Raw genomic sequence first — 21468 nt, forward strand, 5'->3', positions numbered from 1 at the left:
TTTCCTTTCTAATTTTACATTGACTTTATTAAAGTCACTTTTAAATTAGACTTTAGTAACTTTATCACTTAAAGTCACTTTTAAATTAGATTTGACTTTATAAAAATTATAAAGTCACTTTAGGAGAAAAATTAAATTCTTTTGGACACTTTTCCCTAGGCCAAAGATCAAAGCCTTAGGGAACCCCCTGTCCTCCGGTACCAAATTTCAACAACGAACTCTCTTTATTCTTATTCTCATTAATAGAGAACATGAACGTAACTTACCCAACCAGAATGCAATTGTACTCCATTTTTAATATAATATTGATGGATAGTTCCTCTTCAACTAAAAACTCTTACCACTATAGGTTTACCTTTGGATACCAGTCAACTTCTCACTTCTGTTAATGGAAATCTAGATATTCCACTCTTATAGTAAATTTCCATTGGAAAAGGCACTTGTGCAAGATCTCTATTCTCATCACGTTAATAAACATATAACTGTACTATATTATGGATCTACTACTATTTCTAGTTTTTCTATTATTTACCACTCCAGATATGCAAATACGATCAGAAAAGCTGAGAAGAAGCGTATTCAGATGATAGCCTAGTTCTTTCTTATGTAAACAATGACTTAACCCAGGATAACGATTATGATATAAAATTTTACTCTTGAAAAGAAGCAAAAGAAAATTATAAATTGTCGGTTGATGTCCTACTACTGCTGCCTCCTTGATGTCCTTTCCAAGGTTTTCAATGATGAAGTTTTCCTTCACATTGTGTACTCGGAGTCATTTCAATGTTATTATTCGTTCACTACTTCAACATCATTGGACTTTCACAACTAACAGCTATACCTATGTTTAGCGTTAAACATATAGGAATGAAAGCCATAAATTTCATGCACGATCAATACACGAAAGAATGATTTCCAATTATTATGCTTAACGTTGCTGGTGCATGGATACTTATATAAATCATGACTTATTTTAGGATGTGATATTTATAATTTTATTTTTATTTTTATTTTACATATCAATATGATTGATGAGATAGAAATCAAAGAATAATTACATTTTAATATGAAAATCAATGACATGAATAGAATATGGCAAAATATGTTATACTGTAGTTGACATATGTGAATTATACATAAGTTATTTTGAATATGTTAATGCACATTTTATAAATGCATGGACAAGTGTATGATTGCAGATAATATCCGTTACCAAAATGACCACGTGATGACAAAACCTCAGAACAATTAAGGCTCAAAGAGATTCTATGATAGGGTATTAACCCTAATTCTATTGGGAGGGGTGGAGGTGTTGCCCACCGTTTATCCTCTGAACCCTGAAGTCATGGGAGGACTGTGCGAATCACGCTCCCCTGGATGTGTGATGATGATTGCTGGATGCCTACTAGGAATCAGGTCGGTATAACCGACGTTGTCATCCTTAGAGTTTATGAATGGTTAGGTCAGAAAAATTGACGCCATGGCATACTCCAGTAGAGGATGGATAGGATTGGAGCGGAAGAGATTAGGAAGGATAGGATGATTTTGTAATAGCTTGGGGATCTGATTAAAGTAAGACATGTTCATTAAAGTTGTAAAAAAAAAAAAAAATCAATCCTAAGAGGAATGTACTAATTACTATTATAAGTAATCATATAAAATAAAAACACTAACTTCGTGACGAAGTTTTCTGAAAGGGGAGTGTATGCAACAACCTATTATAAATATAGTCTATAGAGAATGCAAGAATAATAGCAGACATACGATGCATGCATATGATAGCTAGATATGCATGTGTCGCATACACCGCACTAGTATTTATATACTAAATTAACTATAAGTACCAAATATCATGACATTTCTTCGAATGAAGGTTCTATTCATCCATCAACACTCATATTACTTAATGTATTATGATTAATAAGTAAGTACCAAAAGAGGGCTAATAAATTATATATCTCAGATCATTAATAAAAATTATATTAATAAATTTAATAAAATGATTAAAAATATATATATAAGAAATCAATTAAAAGGGTTCTTAAAATAATGTTATAATTTTAATATTAAAATTAAGTACTTTAATAAAACATAAAGAAATGTCATTATTAAATCATAAAGTATATACATATATTTATACGTGACCATAAAAGAGATGGAGAGGTGATACATGACATGGGGACTAAGCGGTCGCTGCTGGTGGAAGAGCGGCCACCGCCAAAAAACCAAATAAAGGCCATCGAGCAGAATTCAAAAGGGGGAGGAGAAGGGAGGAAGGAAAATGTTGAAATCTAATTTCAACGCAGACCACCAGAAACCGTGAACCAAGCCAGAAACCGTTCACCAGATTTTCTCGGAGCGATTTACCGACGAAGGAATAATCCGGGAAGGAGCTCCGATACAATTTGGAGCTGACACGTGGTTCAGCCCTGACGTAACGCAACGTCATTTTCTCGGAGGTTAATGTTCAGCACTTGTTGCGTTTCCGATATTGTTGTCCACCGTTGGATGTGCTCTCGTGTTTTCCGCCGTTGATCACCTAGAGCTGCATACGAACCTGCATTAAATTAAAACCATTGCGTGGAGTGTTTGATTTTTGAGTTTGACCGCTGTGGAAGAAATGTCTTGGAATTTAATGGTGGTACGAAGTTTTAGGTGGCCCTCTTAATATGAGTATGGGCACGTTTTAATACATATTTTTATATATGTTTCTTATATACGGCATGTATTAATGTTCGTAATATATGTAATAAGTTTTCATGTTTTTGAGTGTGTTGATTTTTATTTATGTATTGCACACGGGAGGTAAAATGTATGTGTATTCACAGCAGTGAAAAACGATGATGGTGCGGTAAAAGAAGAAGAAGAACCAGAGGATGTATGCACAGCAGTGCACAAATACATTCTGTAATGTTTTGTGAAGTTTTTTTTAAGCTCGAAGTAAGTTTTTGTAAGTTTGTGTAAGTTTTGCTTTTACAGCAGTATGTAAAATTGTTTTACACCAGTAAATGTGAATGGAGGTTTTACAGCAGTAAATGTTAATGGGAATTTTTCCAGCAGTGTAAATTCTCATATGGAGACACAGTGAATGTTTTTTTTGTTTTAATGAATAGAAATATTTTATGGTGAAATCCTCTGTTCCTCAGTGAATTTTTTTAAGTCTTCTGTGTGCACAAAAGATCCTGGAGCAAAAGAAACAGAGCATTGCCTCTGTGTGTTTGAATATTTGGTTTTTGGTATTTTCCCTTAGAAAAATACCCAACAGTGGTATCGGAGCAGGCTTAGGCTCTTTGAAGGTGACAAAGAAGCTGAAGGGAGAAGGTTTGTAGCTGCAGCAAAACTTCTCAGGGAGACAGAAGACTCAGACATCAAAGGATTCAGGTATTTCAAAAGTTTTTTTTGTGTTGCTGAAGAAACAGTCAGTTGTTTTTAAACATACACAGTCAAGGAATGGCCAGCACAAGCACTGGTATGGGTTTGTTTAACACCCAGCTCCCACAGTTTAATGGGAAAAACTATGACTACTGGGCAATAACCATGACAGCCCTGTTTGCCTCTCAAGACTTATGGGAAATAGTTGAGGAAGGTTTTGAAGAACCAGCAGATGAAACTGAGTTCAATGCACTAACTCAGGGAGAGAAAGATCAGCTGAAGAGCAATAGGAAGAAGGATTCGAAAGCCCGTATGTTGTTGTATCTAGCAGTAGACCAGAGTGTGTTTCCAAGGTTAGCAGCAGCTAAGACAGCAAATGAAGCATGGCAAACCCTCAAGACAGCCTATCAAGGCATGGAGAGAGTGAAGACAGCAAAGCTACAATTGCTGAGAAAGGATTTTGAGAACTTGAACATGAAGGAGTCAGATAACATTGACTCATTCTTCACTCATGTGATTGGTGTAATCACACAAATGAGAACTCATGGAGAAACCATTGAAGACAGAAGAATTGTGGAGAAAATATTGAGGGTCTTACCCTCAAGGTTTGATGCCATAGTCACCACCATTGAAGAGACAAAGGATCTCTCAAGCTATTCAGTTGATGAGCTGCATGCATCACTGATAACACATGAGCAGAGGTTGAGTAGGAATGAAAACTCATCTCTTGAGCAAGCCTTCAAGACCCAGATGTCCTTTGGAAGAGGCAGAGGTCAAGGCAGAGGAAACAAAAGAGGAAGAGGCAGAAGCCAGAATAGAGGTGGAAGGAACAACTCATCAAATGCACAAGGAAGAGGCAACAATCCAAATCAGAACCAAGGCCAAGGCAGCAGCCAACAAGGAGGACAACATCATGCTCAAGGACAAAGGTATGATAAATCTAATGTTCAATGCTATTATTGCAAAAAGTATGGACATTATGCTAGTGATTGTAGAAAGAAACAGCATGATATGAACAGCAGACAAAATGCAAATGTTACAAGAGAAAACAGCAGTCAAGAAAATGTCCTGTTAGCTTGTAACATGGCTGAAACACATAGTGAGGACATATGGTTTTTAGACTCAGGTTGCAGCAACCATATGACCGGAAACATAGCCTTCTTTTCTGCCCTAGATAAAAATGTGAAATCAGAAGTCACACTAGGAACTGATAGTAAAGTGTCTGTTATGGGAAGAGGAGAAATAAAAATACTTTCAAAGCAAGGAGAAAGGAAAACCATAGCAGATGTATACTATGTCCCCGGAATGAGATGTAATCTCTTGAGTATTGGACAGCTTGTCCATAAGGGCTACAATGTTTTCTTTAAAAATGATGTGTGCACCATCATGGATATACCACCCAGCAAAAGATGCATTGCTGAAGTGAGGATGACAAGGAACAGGATGTTCCCTCTCCGGATCAGGGCAGACATGAAAAACAAAAGGGAAATGGCAGCAGTCACCCAAGAGGCCTTCCAAAGCGTGCCAAAGGATGAGAACTGGTTATGGCACTTGAGATTCGGGCATCTAAATTTTGGAGGCCTAAACTTATTGAGCAGAAAAGGAATGGTAAAGGGATTACCATTGATAGAGAAACCGGACAGCCTTTGTGAAGGCTGCATTTTGGGAAAACAACATAGAGAAAGTTTTCCATCAGGGAAGAGCATAAGGGCAAAGACACCCTTAGAGATTATCCACTCATATTTGTGTGGACCAATGCAAGCTCCATCATTAGCTGGCAGCCTATATTTCCTAACATTCATTGATGATTGTACAAGAAAAACTTGGATATACTTCCTTAAAAACAAAAGTGAAGTGTTTGAGAAATTTCAAAACTTCAAAGCACTTGTGGAGAACCAAAGCGGGCTGCACATAAAAGTATTGAGAACTGATAGAGGAGGTGAGTATATCTCCAAGGAATTCATAAAATTCTGTAGAGAAAATGGAATTCATAAACAGTTTACAACTCGGTACACCCCACAGCAAAATGGAGTTGCTGAAAGGAAGAACAGGACCATCATGGATATGGCAAGGAGCATGTTGAAGGCAAAGCATTTGCCAAATGAGTATTGGGCTGAAGCTGTACATTGTGCAGTTTATATATTGAACAGGTGTCCTACAAAAGCAGTCATGAACAAAGTGCCAGAAGAGGCATGGAGTGGGAGAAAGCAAGGAGTCACCCACATGAGAGTTTTTGGATGTGTGGCCTATGCACACATTCCAGATCAGCTAAGGAGGAAGTTGGACAGCAAAGGGGAGAAATGCATCTTCATTGGATACAGTGATGAATCCAAAGCCTACAGGCTGTACATTCCATCTACCAAGAAGTTCTTTGTCAGCAGGGATGTTCAATTCATAGAAGAGGAAGCTTGGGATGGAAGCATAGAGAAAACAGTCAATGTCAAGAACTGTTTGTCTCATGATGAAGATGAAGATGAGGTGGCTGAAATGAATCCCCAAACAACAGCGCCAACACAAGGACAGCAAGGTACACCATTGAGGATCAATGAGAGTGCTTCTCCAAGCACACCACAAGGAGGAAATTCAAGTGCATCTTCAAGCACTTGCACACCAAGTGAACGAGGTAAGAAGTTTAGAAATCTAAGTGAAATTTATGAAGAAGGAATGAATTCCTTATTTGCCTTGTATTGTCATGTTGATGATCCTATTCATTTTGAAGAAGCTATTAAAGATAAGAAATGGATAGAAGCTATGGATGAGGAGATGAATGCCATAGAGAGAAACAAAACATGGGATTTGGTTGAGTTACCAAAAGGCAAAGAAGTCATTGGTGTGAAATGGGTCTACAAGACCAAGAGCAATGCTGAAGGCAAGATTGAAAGGCACAAGGCAAGGCTGGTTGTCAAAGGCTACAAGCAGCAGTATGGGAGAGATTATGAGGAGACTTTCGCCCCGGTTGCAAGAATGGAAACCGTGAGAGCAGTGCTGTCCATAGCAGCTCAAAACAAATGGAAAGTCTACCAAATGGACGTGAAGTCAGCATTCCTAAATGGAGTGTTAATGGAAGAGGTCTATGTGGAACAACCTCTTGGATATGAGAAGAAAGGTGAAGAGCACAAAGTGTGCAAATTGAAGAAAGCTCTTTATGGGCTGAAGCAAGCGCCAAGAGCATGGTACAGCAGGATAGATTCATATCTATTGGATAATGAATTTGACAAGTGTGAAGGAGAACCCACAGTCTACATCAAGGAAAAGGATGGTAAGATTTTAATTGTTGTTTTATATGTTGATGATGTGATTTTCACAGGTAATGATGATCAGCTCATTGAGAATTTTAAATCAGTCATGAAAGATGAATTTGAAATGACTGACATGGGTTTGTTGAGATACTTCTTAGGCATAGAAGTAGATCAAAATGAAAAAGGAATTTTTATATCTCAAGCAAGATATGTAAATCAAGTTTTGAGCAGATTTAAGATGGAAGAATGCAAGGCAGCAATCACTCCCACAGTGATGGGATTAAAGCTCAGCAGAGAGGACAACAACAAGGATTTTGATCCTAGTTTGTACAAGAGTATTGTAGGCAGCCTCATGTACTTAACAGCTACTAGGCCTGATTTAATGTATGCTGTTAGTTTGATTTCCAGATTCATGGAGAGGCCGAAGGAGGCACATTGGCAGGCAGCAAAGAGAATTTTGAGGTATGTGAAAGGTACCAAAATGTTTGGAATTTTATATCATGCCTCAGAACATTCAGATTTGGTTGGGTACACAGATAGCGATTGGGCTGGAAGTGTAGATGATCGGAAGAGCACTTCCGGTTATGTTTTTAATATGGGTTCAGGAGCCATTTCATGGGCTTCTAAGAAGCAGTCCATTGTAGCATTGTCTACAGCAGAGGCTGAATATGTGGCAGCTACAGCAGCAGCATGTCAAGCAGTGTGGATGAGAAGAATGTTGAGAAGCTTAGGCCAAGAGCAGGCAAAAGCGACAGTGATCTTTTGTGACAATAGCTCAGCTATTGCATTGTCAAAGAATTCAGTGTTTCATAAGAGAACGAAACACATTGATACCAGGTTTCACTACATCAGAGAATTGGTGAACAATGGAGAAATTGTCCTAGAACATTGCAGGACTCAAGAACAGGTAGCAGACATCTTGACAAAGCCACTTGATCAGAAGAGCTTTGAATTTTTGAGAAAGTGTCTGGGTATGACTGAATGCCCAGCTGTTGAAATTAAAGGGGAGTGTTGAAATCTAATTTCAACGCAGACCACCAGAAACCGTGAACCAAGCCAGAAACCGTTCACCGGATTTTCTCGGAGCGATTTGCCGACGAAGGAATAATCCGGGAAGGAGCTCCGATACAATTTGGAGCTGACACGTGGTTCAGCCCTGACGTAACGCAACGTCATTTTCTCGGAGGTTAATGTTCAGCACTTGTTGCGTTTCCGATATTGTTGTCCACCGTTGGATGTGCTCTCGTGTTTTCCGCCGTTGATCACCTGGAGCTGCATACGAACCTGCATTAAATTAAAACCATTGCGTGGAGTGTTTGATTTTTGAGTTTGACCGCTGTGGAAGAAATGTCTTGGAATTTAATGGTGGTACGAAGTTTTAGGTGGCCCTCTTAATATGAGTATGGGCACGTTTTAATACATATTTTTATATATGTTTCTTATATAAGGCATGTATTAATGTTCGTAATATATGTAATAAGTTTTCATGTTTTTGAGTGTGTTGATTTTTATTTATGTATTGCACACGGGAGGTAAAATGTATGTGTATTCACAGCAGTGAAAAACGATGATGGTGCGGTAAAAGAAGAAGAAGAACCAGAGGATGTATGCACAGCAGTGCACGAATACATTCTGTAATGTTTTGTGAAGTTTTTTTTAAGTAGCGAAAACCATGTGTGGTTTTGCTCGAAGTAAGTTTTTGTAAGTTTGTGTAAGTTTTGCTTTTACAGCAGTATGTAAAATTGTTTTACACCAGTAAATGTGAATGGAGGTTTTACAGCAGTAAATGTTAATGGGAATTTTTCCAGCAGTGTAAATTCTCATATGGAGACACAGTGAATGTTTTTTTTGTTTTAATGAATAGAAATATTTTATGGTGAAATCCTCTGTTCCTCAGTGAGTTTTTTTAAGTCTTGTGTGTGCACAAAAGATCCTGGAGCAAAAGAAACAGAGCATTGCCTCTGTGTGTTTGAATATTTGGTTTTTGGTATTTTCCCCATTAAAAATACCCAACAGAAAACTGAAGGAGAAACAGAAGTTATCAGCAGGAAGAGCGCGGATTATTCTGAGGTTCTGGGCACGGGGAACAGTCTGCTTCACCTCAAAGGCTCACTCGACTAAGTAGCCAGATTTTTCTCAGTTTGGCTGGGTGGATTTGGTCTTTTGGTAACCGAAGCTTGGTCTTTTGGTAACCGAAGCAGGGAGCTGGAGGCATCATCAACCAAATGGGCACATGGAGGCATCATCAACCAAATGGGCACAGGTAGGTACCCTCAACAGTTCAGTTAATCTGTCAAGATTTACATTTCTTTTAGCATTATGATGTTGATATTTGGTGCCTTGGCATTTTTTTCTTCTTTCTTAATGATTATCAGCCATAGCCCTTGGGCCAGATTTCTATCTGTTGGTTTGTTACCTTGTTTTGGTTCCATCATTTTTCTATCTTTGCGAAGATGGTTATTATGGTATATACTTAATGGTTTGAAATGCGCTGATTGAGTTTGCTTTATTGTGAAATTCTTAAAAACCTGTGACTACATCCTGGCTATATTTTTCCCTGCTCCTCATAGAGTGGCCAAAACTCAATATGTAATCTAACTGCATTCAGTGAGTGTACCTCAAAAGTAAAGAAAAAGCACATACAAATATAACTCGAATTGTTATGATGCTTTCTATTGCCAACAAATAAAGAAGTGATCCAGCTAATTCATAGCACAAATTCCACCTGCCATGATGTTTCTGAAGACAGCCATCCAGTACTGTTTAATGACATGCTATGTTTGTGTTTATGATTACAGTGTGCCTGTTTACTTAACCATCTCTTAATTGATGAACAAGTAGAGTAGCTTCTTGTCATTCATAACTAATAGAATTGAACATGACATTTACCATGACCATTTTTATAGATGATTCGAATTTAAATTGAATTCATATGCAGGATCATTAAGTGCCACTTTGTGAGGGACGTTCAAGCAATTCTAGGATTTATAATGAGTCCAGCATAGAAGCTTCCAGTCATAAAAATGGTGTCTCACACAGACTTCTGAGTACATTTTCGGAGCAAGCAATCAAATACAAAATTTTACCAGGAGAAATTATGCATGCCAGAGATCACCTTAATTTGAAATTTAGAGCATCATCACTTTTGAGCAACAGGTCAGCTAAACCGCTTGATAGAATGTAGTTATCTTGTTTGTGCTGGCAATACAGCGCAGTTCCTATTTCATCAATGTAACAATTTTTTATTAACATGGGAAATAATGACTGTGCAGGTCAGCAGGATGAGAAGCATTCCCTCAGCTGAAACAAGAGTTGATAACTATGCTGCAATCGATGGACAGATCTATTTTACTGATGCAGAAAGCCGGCCAGCTGATGTAAGAAACTTGCTGGCTTCCAGGATTAGTGCGTCTGGGGAATTCATGGAATAGGACTTTTCATTCGGAGTGGCTCAGAGCCACCAGCGCTTACAAAGATGGTCATTTGCAGCTTGCAGAGAGAAGCTTTTATTCCAAGGTCAACCAAAGTCAAAGATTCTGGAAATGAAAATGTAGAATCAGATCTGGAGGGTTGCACTGTTTGTTTGGAACAGCTTTTCCCTGGGGAACAAATTATATGCCTTCCATGCATCCATAGGTTTCACATTGGCTCAATGAATGAAGGGCTTATAATTTGTGGAGAATGCCTATATTGCCGGGAAATTGTGCATTTGGCATCAGCATGATCATGTAGGATAACTTGAGTTAGAGCATCATCCATTGTGACCACTTCTGTGAATAGGATAAATCTAACTAGGAAAAAATATTATTTCCAGGAAAGCAGTTATTTTTTGGAAGGTCAAAATCCCACTGAAGATTGAAGCCACGGCACCTTAAAAAATGAAACTCTTCTCTTCATGTTGTTTATCAAATCTGTGTATGTTAAGGTCAAAATTGAAGGTATGCAAAATTTTCGTAATTCCCATTTCTGCTGGAATACTATGAATACTTGACATACTCTTCGGTTCTCTCTAGTGGAGGTTAACATAATTTCTGTCTTATTCCAAAAATTTCACAGCAACAGCCTTTTCTGTAGAAGGATGTAGCACTATCATTTTTATTATAGAGTTACGAAAATGTAGTAAATAATAATGCAACGACCTTATTGTCAGCACTTTTTCTGACTTGAGGTCAAGGGTGATATTTTAGACTACAGACCTGTACTAGCTGATAAAGAGGTGTATGATTTATCATGCATTACTTTTAAGTTCAATGTATGATACACCTGCCAGCGTTTGACCTTAACCTACATATGACAACCACCATGAATTATAAAATTGTGCCTACCAATTAAGAATACTGTTTCTTTTTATCACAAGGTATGTTTGATTGTTGAACAACTCCCTCCTTTTAGTTTAGTCTATTTTGGACGCAGAAACACCATGGGAGGTCTCATGTTTTTGCGTTTAGTAAAATGTATTTGTTTAAGAAATCTTTTGTGTTTTGTTTTTGGTAATTAGGAATGCTCAATAAGTAGTAAAACGAAGTAACTTGCATCTTCAACAATATCTAATCTCTTATGATACCAAAAGACCATGTAATGTTTTCTAGTCGAAATAAAACGCAAATGCCCGTGTGCTGTGATAAATAAAATAAATTATGACGGCCCAATTTTGTGTTGAATGGGGTATACGGTAGCCTTAGAGTAGAATATCTCTAAGGATATTAAACCACAGTTATAGAATAAGTTATAACATATATCCCATTTGGCGGAAGCAACGGGTTAAACATAAATCTTAAGGTTATAAATAAGGCGACTACGTGAATTTAATCTGGAAACCATTTATTTCACATGCAAGAGATGAATTCATAAGGAGTCAATGAGTTCTAAATAGGACCTCCAATAACCAAAATCCCCGTTATAATATATATCCCATCTGGAGGAAGCAATGGGTTAAAATAAGGCCACTAGGTGAATTTAATCTGGAAACCATTTATTTCACATGCAAGAGATGAATCCTTAAGGAGTCAATGAGTTCTAAATAGGACCTCTTGTTTTCTAGGAGTTATGCGGGGATTTTGGTTATTGGAGGTAGCTGGTGGGAGACTAAACTGTGGTTGAATGCACGTCTAAGCTGCCCTTGGATATTATGGGTGTCTGTTGCCATTATGCCTTCTTTGGGAAGTCTTTGTCCTGCGTTGATTGTTTTAGTTATATGATATCAGACTACAAACTGTTTTTGGCCAATATTTATGTATGTTCTTCTATACGTGTTCAATTTTGGAGGTTCTCTATGCAGAATAACTAGCATTTAGTTGTTCTGGGTGCTGAACTAATTGCTGATAAGTATTCTCTAATCTGTTTGTTTAATTTACTGTTGTAATCAATGAATTTACTGTTGTTGTGGAATCTACTTTCATCACAGTTTAATCTACTGCTGTTTGTATATCACTGTTAAACTTGGCCTAACTACGCCTTCTGTTGTAGTGCTATTTATCAGTTGCTCCTATAGTCTTACCATCTATAATGATTTGGACTCATGACAGTGGTATCAAATCCACTTTCTTGGTCTCGTGGGAGGAACACCAGTGATGACAGGCATGACAGACTTCTGTAGATGCAGAAAAGTTACAAAGGAGCGGTAGAGCCTCTGTTAGCCCTCATTGATTAATGTGCAAGCTTATTGGAATCTTATAATAAATAATCTTTTGAAATATAAGCATTTTAGAATTTGTACAGCTATATTAAGAAGATCAAAGAAGGTGGTTTTTGGAGCTCAATGTTTCTATAGAGGAGAGTATTACTGTTAGAATGTCGATGCTAATTCCCATATTCATGATTCACTATGTGAGTCTAATATAGATAAGGTAGCTTATGTGACAGAAGATTGTGGTTTCTATCGTGGCTTTGAAATTAACGACTGAGGCCCACAAGATATCTTTGCTTCCAAGAGTGATATTGTAAGTTATTGTAGCTTTGGCTATGGAGAGTTCCATCCTGTACCGTTATAGATTGCTTACAACCTGAAGACAATCCAACAGAGTGACGATGATTTATATTCACGAGGCAAGGATAATACGATGGGAGGAAGTCTCTGGTACAAGATCATTCTTGTTCAAAAAGCTTACCTCTTTAAATGGAAAATGTTTTGAAAATTTACCTGGCTAAACAATTTTATATATACACTATCGGTGTACAATTATTAAAATGGTTTTCTTTGCAATCAGCAAAATGCTCACTTGCAGAAAAATGGCCTCATGTACTGCGCATGCTTTAGTGATCACATGTCTACTATTATAAGGTGTCCTCGAAGATATCTGGATGGAGGTCGACCGAACTGCTAGCTGCAATAACAGGTGGTATTGTGAGGGACTTTATTGGATTTGACTATGTGACTAATGGCCTTTCCATCTGCAATATGGATTGGGTGGATGGTTGCGTTGATGGAGCTAAACTTTGCGGCTATCTAATTATACGCTCTGGTGCTTCTTTGCCTTATCCAAGGTACTTATACAAATGGAAACCGTAGTTAGCCCCAAGGAACTGTTGTAGAGGAATGTCATTTTGCACTTTTTAAATACTTTTTCTGTCTTGGGAAGGTGGCCAATAGAATTGCAACCCAATGTTCCTCAACTCAAGTGGAGGAAGTAGACATGGAACCCCACCTGGAGGTCTTACATTCTACCTAAAACCTGATTTTTCTCCTTGATAAAATAGATCTGAAATCTCTGTGGGCCATAATCAGAAAACTCTTACTGCCAAGAATAATTGATCATCCTGGAAGCAATGACAGCCAATAACCTTTAGTTCTGGATGGATGTGACATTAAATTGCTTCTATCAGAGTAAATGGAAAAGAAGTTAAAGATGTTTTTAGTGAACTGCACACTACCAAGAATAATTGATCATCCTGGAAGCGAAGTTAAGGATGTTTTTAGTGAACTGCAGACTGCCAAGAATAATTGACCATCCTGGAAACAATGGCAGCCAATAACCATTAGTTTTGGATGGATGTGACATTAAATTGCTTTTTAGCACAGTAAATGGAAAATAAGTTAAGGATGCTTTTAGTGAACTGCACAATATTTCACATTATTTGTATTGGAAATCAAGATGTATCAACATAACACATCTTCTGAGGATATAATGTGAAGAAAAAGGTTTTCACAAGATTGCTTTATAACAAGATTGTTCACAAGTACTTCAAAAATTACAAAATAACTTTGATAAAATGAGAATCCATATGTCATTTTCTAATCGACATCTAATAGAGCATGGGCATCAAGAATTCGTGCTATCTATTGTTCTTGGTTGTAGGCCAATTATTAGTAGATATGATAAGTTTCTAACATGATTAAGACATCAAGCTTCAATATATGTTTTGTGATGTATTTGGCTTATGTTTGTGATGTATTTGGCTTGTTTTTTTAATAATGGGGTTCTTTTTACGAGCTTAGGATTTTATTTTCTTTGCTACTAGGCCTCTGTGTTGTATAAGGTTTCCCCGAATTTCCAGAGCTGAGAACATTACAAAGCAATTTTTATGTGATCACACATAATTATAGTATACTATTCCTTAACATTTTTTTCCATGTAACAAAACACCTCACCCTCCAGCGCTGATAAGCAAGGGTAGGATATTTCATAGGGTTCGTGAATGTACAAGAAGTTTCAAAGACATGGGTTCAACATGTCACTTATGGAAACAAAACCTATATGAGGAAGATAACAATTGTTCCTTCCAACCACCATATATATATATATATATATATATATATTCCATGAGAAATATCTTTATATTCTATATGAGAAATACAAGTAATATTCATTATGAGCTCAACATGTCTCATATAGGAATTGAACTCAAGTGGAGAGGATAACAATATTTCTTTTAACCACTCATGCTAAGCACAATTGACATGCTAATCCTCAACACGTGCGGGTAAATTTTAAAAATTAAAATTAAAACACATGATCTCATCAAATAAAAGTAACATAAATATAATATGAAATACTCATCATAGCAAAATCTATATATTGGTAATTACTGGCCAATAGAGCATTCACCACTTAACTACAAATATTCTTGTTTGAATGCCATGTTGAGTTGAGGCTATGTTATATGTTTTAGTCGTTGGAGTTTTTGCTCTATTTATTTAACATGCAATGCCTGATCTGCTCATTCAGCTTGTCCTGACGATGAACCACACTAGTTGGTTCGAAACGCGTCGACAAATAAAATTTCTTGTGATGTACGCTGAAAAATCTCTCATAAAAAATTTAGTATTTTGTAAACGATTTAGTTAATTAGGTCACACGGCATGATCAGAGATCACGCCCGGGCCTCTCACCCTGTAAAGGTAAACGGTCAATTTATATTCATTATTAATACATACATATTTTTATGTCAATTGCATTGGTTTGTCTACACCATCTGGTATCAGAGCAAGTAGCTCCTCAGCTCACTATTGTGCAGTCACAGATTCTTTAGCTTTCACAAACACCTCTGCTTGTTATTTCTCCGCTCAACCGCATTCATTCTTGCTTCATTGACAACATCCCCTATCGTGCGCATCCATCGTGCCTTCCATCGTCAACAATGGGTTCACATTGATCGTTGTTCCTACGTTCTTCGTTGTTGTGCTACCGTGACCTTGTCGGCCCCTCTAATTTTCCAACCCATTCACATAATTTTTCGTTGTTTTTACCTCCCCATTTTTTTTCCTCCATTTTCAAACCTTCCAGGTTTCAGCTCTCTGCCGTTAATTCATCTTCGACTTCCTTCTACCCAAAACCCTGCCCCTCTCCACTTAATGTCCGTACGAAATATATAGTTTATATTTATAGTTCAATTAATTAAATTTTAATTGATTAATATATAATTTATGACTATACATAAATTAACTTTTATTAGTTATTATATAGTTTATAACTATGTAATTTATTAATATTTAAAAAATATATATTATTATTATTAAAAAAACTCAAGGAAGAAAGCTTAAACTAGTGGACAAATATACACCTCCACAAACCCGTTCAATGTGGTCGATGACAATGACCGATTTCAGCAAAAGATTGATTGATCTTGAGAATACGATTACTAGCCATTCTGATAATTTTAACCAAAAATTTATCAATCTCAAGAGTAAGGTTACCAGACATTTCGACGATATCAAGAAGTTTCAGGATACTACAAATCAGATTGAAAAACAGCTCAGATAGAACCATACCGAATCCAAAATAAATCATAATCAGACAATGACAATACTAACCGCTATTTGTGACAGGATGAAGATTACACTTGAACAAATATTCCAAGATGTTGAAGGTAATCAATAGCACAATTCATCACATTCAACAAATTCAGCAAATTCTCATGAAAAAACTAAGTGTCCAAAAAAATCATCCATGCACCATCAAGAAAATATTAACGCGAATTTTCAAAATAAGCAGCTCTGGAATTCATTCACCAATCAATACCCTCTTTTCATTCCACTGTTAGCAACGTATCAACGAAGAGCAAAAATCAAGCTACCCAAGTTCGACGGTAACGAAAAATGCAGCATTGTGTGGCTCAATAAAGCAAGAGAATATTTTGAGATCTATGATATTGACAATGTTGACAAAAATATTAGGCACACTTCCATGAAAATGGAAGACGAAGCATATAATTGGTATATGTGGTGGAAGAAGACGACACTTACTATCAGTTGGAGAAAACTTAAGGATGCGTTCTTTAAAAGGTTCTAAGGTGTCAAGAAAGAAGAGTTCTTTTCAACACTCATCAGATTGTGACAAAAAGGAGATGTGGATGAATACACTTGAGAATGGGAGACCTTAGCAACACGAGTACTGGGGTTATCAGAATCTCGTCTAATCCAATCGTACATCTCTAGACTTAAAACCTATCTACAAGTAGAACTTGAGCTTCATGACATTACGTCGATAGAAGTAGCAAGACAAAAAGCAAAAACCATTGATTTTTTTTTGAAAAGATATTGTGGTCAAAGTCGGAAAAAGTATACTTGAGACGAAGATTTCCCCAATCTGCGAATACGGATAATACAAAATATGTTCCACCACATCTTCGTGAAGGAGAAAAATCCAACGTGGAAATACAAAGGATGAAAGAGGGCAAGTGCAAACGCTGTGGCAAAAAGTGGAACCTAAACATAGGTGTGGTAAAGGGAAAGAGACAAAGAACCTATATAACGGTGCAGCAACTAATGATTCAAACAATGATGAATCAAACATAGAAGGAAAGGAAGATGCCCCAGAATTCTCTCCAGATCTAGATGACGACAGCATTCCACAAGTGTCATTATCGGCTATGACAGGTGTATCACAACCCCAAACTTTAAAATTAAAAGGGCATATCAAGAAGAACAATGTAATGGTTCTGATCGACACCGGCACAACCCACAATTTTTTAGACTCAACCATGGCAAAGAGACTTAGCATATTCACATTTCCCATGTCCAGCATGAGGGTGATGGTAACCGACGGTAAGAAGATTGAAAAGGTAGAGAAATGTCGTAAGGTAAAATTGCAAATTCAAGACTTTAATTTAGAATCTTCATTCTACACTTACCATTAGGAGGAGTAGATGTGGTCTTAGGTATCCAATGGCTACAAACCCTAGGCACTTACTCTACCAACCATTGAAAGTAGTTATAAGCTTTAAATTGGAAGGGCAGAGGCGCAAGTTATATGAGTTCCAAGCACCAGAAAATCAAATTGTGTCATCATCCCAGATGATGAAAATGATTCTAAAAGAAGCACCAGCCTATGTAGTACAATGTCACCAACAAAAGTGATCAACGGAGAGTGATGCAAGAGCATCCGAGCACTCTTAATCAAAAGAGGAAACCAAAGCGGAGCAAGGAGGACGTGGACCATCGGAGCAAAATAGGGGAATGGATAAAGTCTCTCGAAGACTTAATTAAATATAATCTACCATATGCATGTATGCGTATAGAGAATTTAGGGGTTTGTTGAGTGATTGTGGGAAGAAATCATGCATCTTAAATGATCCACGACTATTGTAATCTCTTATAAAAAGAGAGTTTATGTGTGTGAGAGGGATAGAGAGCGAATAGTAGAAATTGTGTAACAAAGATAGATACAATGTAGTCGAGAGGGAGTTTATTCTAAGGCTAAAATGCCTTAGCTTGTAATCATCTGTATATGATAAAAAAGTGTGTTCAGTGTTGATATTGTATGCATGTATGTTGTATTTCTTGAATAGTCTGAGTATGCGTGTTGTAGTATTGATCGACTATCGATCACTACGAGAATCGATGGCGATATAAAGATAAACGAATTAATTGTTATGTTGTGTGTGAAATGGTATATAGCAGAGGAACTGGATTTAAGCGCATAATCCATCAAATGGCGGACGAATGAGATAATGCACAAGATCCGTTGGATCTCAGAGATCAACAGTGTAGATCAAAATACAAAAGAACCTGAAGGAACCATCAGAACCATCCGATGGAAGAAATCAACGGTCATCGCATGGTGGAAGAGCACGGAAGTTAATTCGCGAGGAAAGTGGTTTCACAACAGTGGAAGTGGTATTTTGGGCGAGTAAAAAGTGGTAAGTGGTATTGAAGGGTGAGCACCCGATTCCACTCATCAAGTGACACATAGCAGCGAGGAGGAGAGAGGAAACCACTTTTCAGGCGGTTAATCCTCGTGCTACTTGTCCACCCGAAATCCCTAACATTCGTCGGATCGAAAGGAGTTGATCGACGGTGGAAGATTGTTGCGCAAGTTGATTGATCAGGGTAAGCAACAATCGTCGGATCGAGCGGAAGATCAACGGTCTTGATTTGATCGGTGATCGGTGATTGGGGAATGTGAAGGATGGTGTAGTGGAAAGGAGATGGACCAAGAGTGGACCCACCAATATCTATGAATGCGGGTGTAAAATATTTGAAGTCCGGCATTATGTGTTTCGGGTCGGGTTTCCATGTTTCCGTGTGTACTCCTATGGTTCCGATATGAAGTGTGGTTCTGGGTTTAAAGGCTTAAGGCCTAAAATAAACGCTTCCGATAGGTTTATGGGCCATAACCCATAGGCCTCAGGATCGAAAATTTATAAAGAAGGGAAATTGGTATACCCCCAAAATCTCCTTTCATCATTTGGTATCAAAGCAGGGAAAGGGAAGAATATTTCCTGTGAGGAGGAAGAGTTTGCAAGTAGAAGGAGAAGAGGTACAAATGTTGAAGTATGGTGAATTTATGGTCTTTACTGTCATGTAGATAGTGGCAGCGGAAGGTGAGAAGACTTACAACAACCTAGAGCAAGGAGTGCTCAATTGGTTCTAGAGAAGAGAACCAGAAGGATGCCAAAAGACTAAGATCAGAGGAGAAAGCTTGGTGAGGGGCCGTGTAGCAGAGAAGACTATTACTGCAGAGGTTGGTTGCAGCTCACAGAATATCATGAAGGCAGTTCCACTGAGAAGTGGGTAGAATTTCTAAGGATAAGGAGAAGCATATGACCAGGAGGTCATAAATTTTTATGCCTTGGGAGTCTGATCTAGGAGCATTTGAGCACTCTTAATTAAAAGAGGAATCCAAAGCGAAGCAAGGAGGACGTGGACCATCGGAGCAAAACAGGGGACAAATTCTGTTTAAAACAGATTAAATGATGGAATGGATAAAGTCTCTCGAAGACTTTATTAAATGTAATCTGCCATATGCATGTATGCGTATAGAGAGTTTAGGGGTTTGTTGAGTGATTGTGGGAAGAAATCGTGCATCTTAAATGATCCACAACTATTGTAATCTCTTATAAAAAGAGAGTCTTTGTGTGTGAGAGGGATAGAGAGCGAATAGTAGAAATTGTGTAACAGAGATAGATACAATGTAGTCGAGAGGGAGTTTGTTCTAAGGCTGAAATTCCTTAGCTTGTAATCGTTTATATATAATAGAAAAGTGTGTTCAGTGTTGATATTTTATACCTATGTGTTGTATTTCTTGAACAGTCTGAGTATGCGTATTGTAGTATTGATCGACCATCAATCACTATGAGTATCGATGGCGATCTGAAGATAAACAAATTAATTGTTATGTCGTGTGTGAAATGGTATATGGAAAAGGAACTGGATTTAAGCGCAAAAACCATCAAATGGCAGACAAATGAGAGAATGCACAGGATCTGTTGGATCTCAGAGATCAACAGTCCAGATCAAAATATAGAGGAATGTGAAGGAACCATCAGAACTATCCAATGGAAGAAATCAACGGTCATCGCATGGTGGAAGAGCGCAGAAGTTAATTCGCGAGGAAAGTGGTTTCGCAACAATGGAAGTGGTATTTTGGTCGAGCGAATAGTGGTAAGTGGTATTGAAGGGTGAGCACCTGATTCCACTCATCAAGCGACACGTAGCAGCGAGGAGGAGAGAGGAAAGAGCGGTTAATCCTTATGCTTCTTGTCCACCTGAAATCCCTAACAGTCATCGGATCGAAAGGAGTTGATCGACAATGGAAGATTATCGCACAAGTTGATTGATCAGGCTAAGCGACAACCGTCGATCGAACGGAAGATCAAAGGTCATGATTGACCGGTGATCGGCGATCGGGGAATGCGAAGGATGGTGCAGTGGAAAGGAGATGGACCGAGATCGGACCCGCCGATATTTATGAATGCGGGTGTAAAATATTTAAAGTCCGACCTTATGTTTTTTGGGTCGGGTTTCCATGTTTCCGTGTGTATTCATGTGGTTCCGATATGAAGTTTGGTTCCGGGTTTAAAGGCTTAAGGCCTCAAATAAACGCTTCTGATAGGTTTGTGGGCCATAACACATAGGCCTCAGGATCGAAAATTTATAAAGAAAGGGGCAATTGGTGTACCCCCAAAATCTCCTTTCATCAAAGAGTCATCAGAAGTGCAAGAGCTAATTCAAAAGCACGAAAAAATATTCCAAGACCTACCCATGAAAATGCCTCCTAAAAGGGAAATCAAGCATACAATACAAGTCAAAGCAGGATCAGACCCCGTCAACATCAAACCATATCGATATCCGCATCACGAAAAGGCTAAAATTGAGAGATTAATCCAAGACCTTTTAAAATGTGGGATCATCTCAAAAAGTAAGAGTTTGTATGTTGCTCTAGTTATATTGGTAAGGAAGAAGGATGGATCGTTCAGCCTATGCATTGGCTATAGAGGATTAAATAAAATAACAATTAAAAACAAATTCCCAATTCCCTTTGTAGATGAAATGTTGGATGAACTACATGGGGCAAAAGACTTCTCAAAATTGGATTTAAGGTCAGGCTATTACCAAATCAGAATCAGGTTGGAAGACATACCAAAAACTACATTCTGAACACACGAAGGTCACTACGAATTTAAAGTAATGCCCTTTGGATTAACCAATGCTCCAACAACTTTCCAAGCCACTACGAACGAGTTATTATGTCCATATCTTATGAAGTTTGTAATAGTATTCTTTGATGATATTTAATTTACAGTAAAACTTGGAAGGAGCACCTATAACATTTGGATAAAATGCTTACACTACTAGAAGAGCATCAATTTTACTCCAAGAAATCCAAATGCACCTTTGGGAAGGAAGAAGTAGAATATCGCAGAATCATAATATCCCATGAAGGAGTAAAAGTGGACCCTAATAAAATTAAGGCTATAAAGGAATGGACCAAACCAGTTACTATATCCAAGCTAAGAGGTTTCGTAGGATTGACAGGATATTACCAAAGATTTATTAAAAACTATGCACATATAACTGCACCTCTAATAAACCTTTTAAAGAAGAATTCATTTCAATGGAATGAGGAAGCAGGAAGGTCCTTTGAAGAATTGAAGGAATTTATGTCTAATGGCTTGGTATTGGCAACTCCAGATTTCT

The 21468-nt window shown here is 37.7% G+C and overlaps 1 pseudogene; it reads left to right on the forward strand.

The window, feature by feature from the left end:
- Positions 1-8844: 8844 nt before the first annotated feature.
- LOC149214778 (putative E3 ubiquitin-protein ligase RHY1A) lies at positions 8845-10335 on the forward strand (annotated as a pseudogene).
- The last annotated feature ends 11133 nt before the right edge of the window (positions 10336-21468 follow it).

This window comes from Pinus tabuliformis, chromosome 1_1 (genome assembly GCF_031772625.1).
Source record: "Pinus tabuliformis cultivar Carrire ecotype Pingquan chromosome 1_1, CPIR1, whole genome shotgun sequence".
NCBI classification, from domain to species: Eukaryota; Viridiplantae; Streptophyta; class Pinopsida; order Pinales; family Pinaceae; genus Pinus; species Pinus tabuliformis.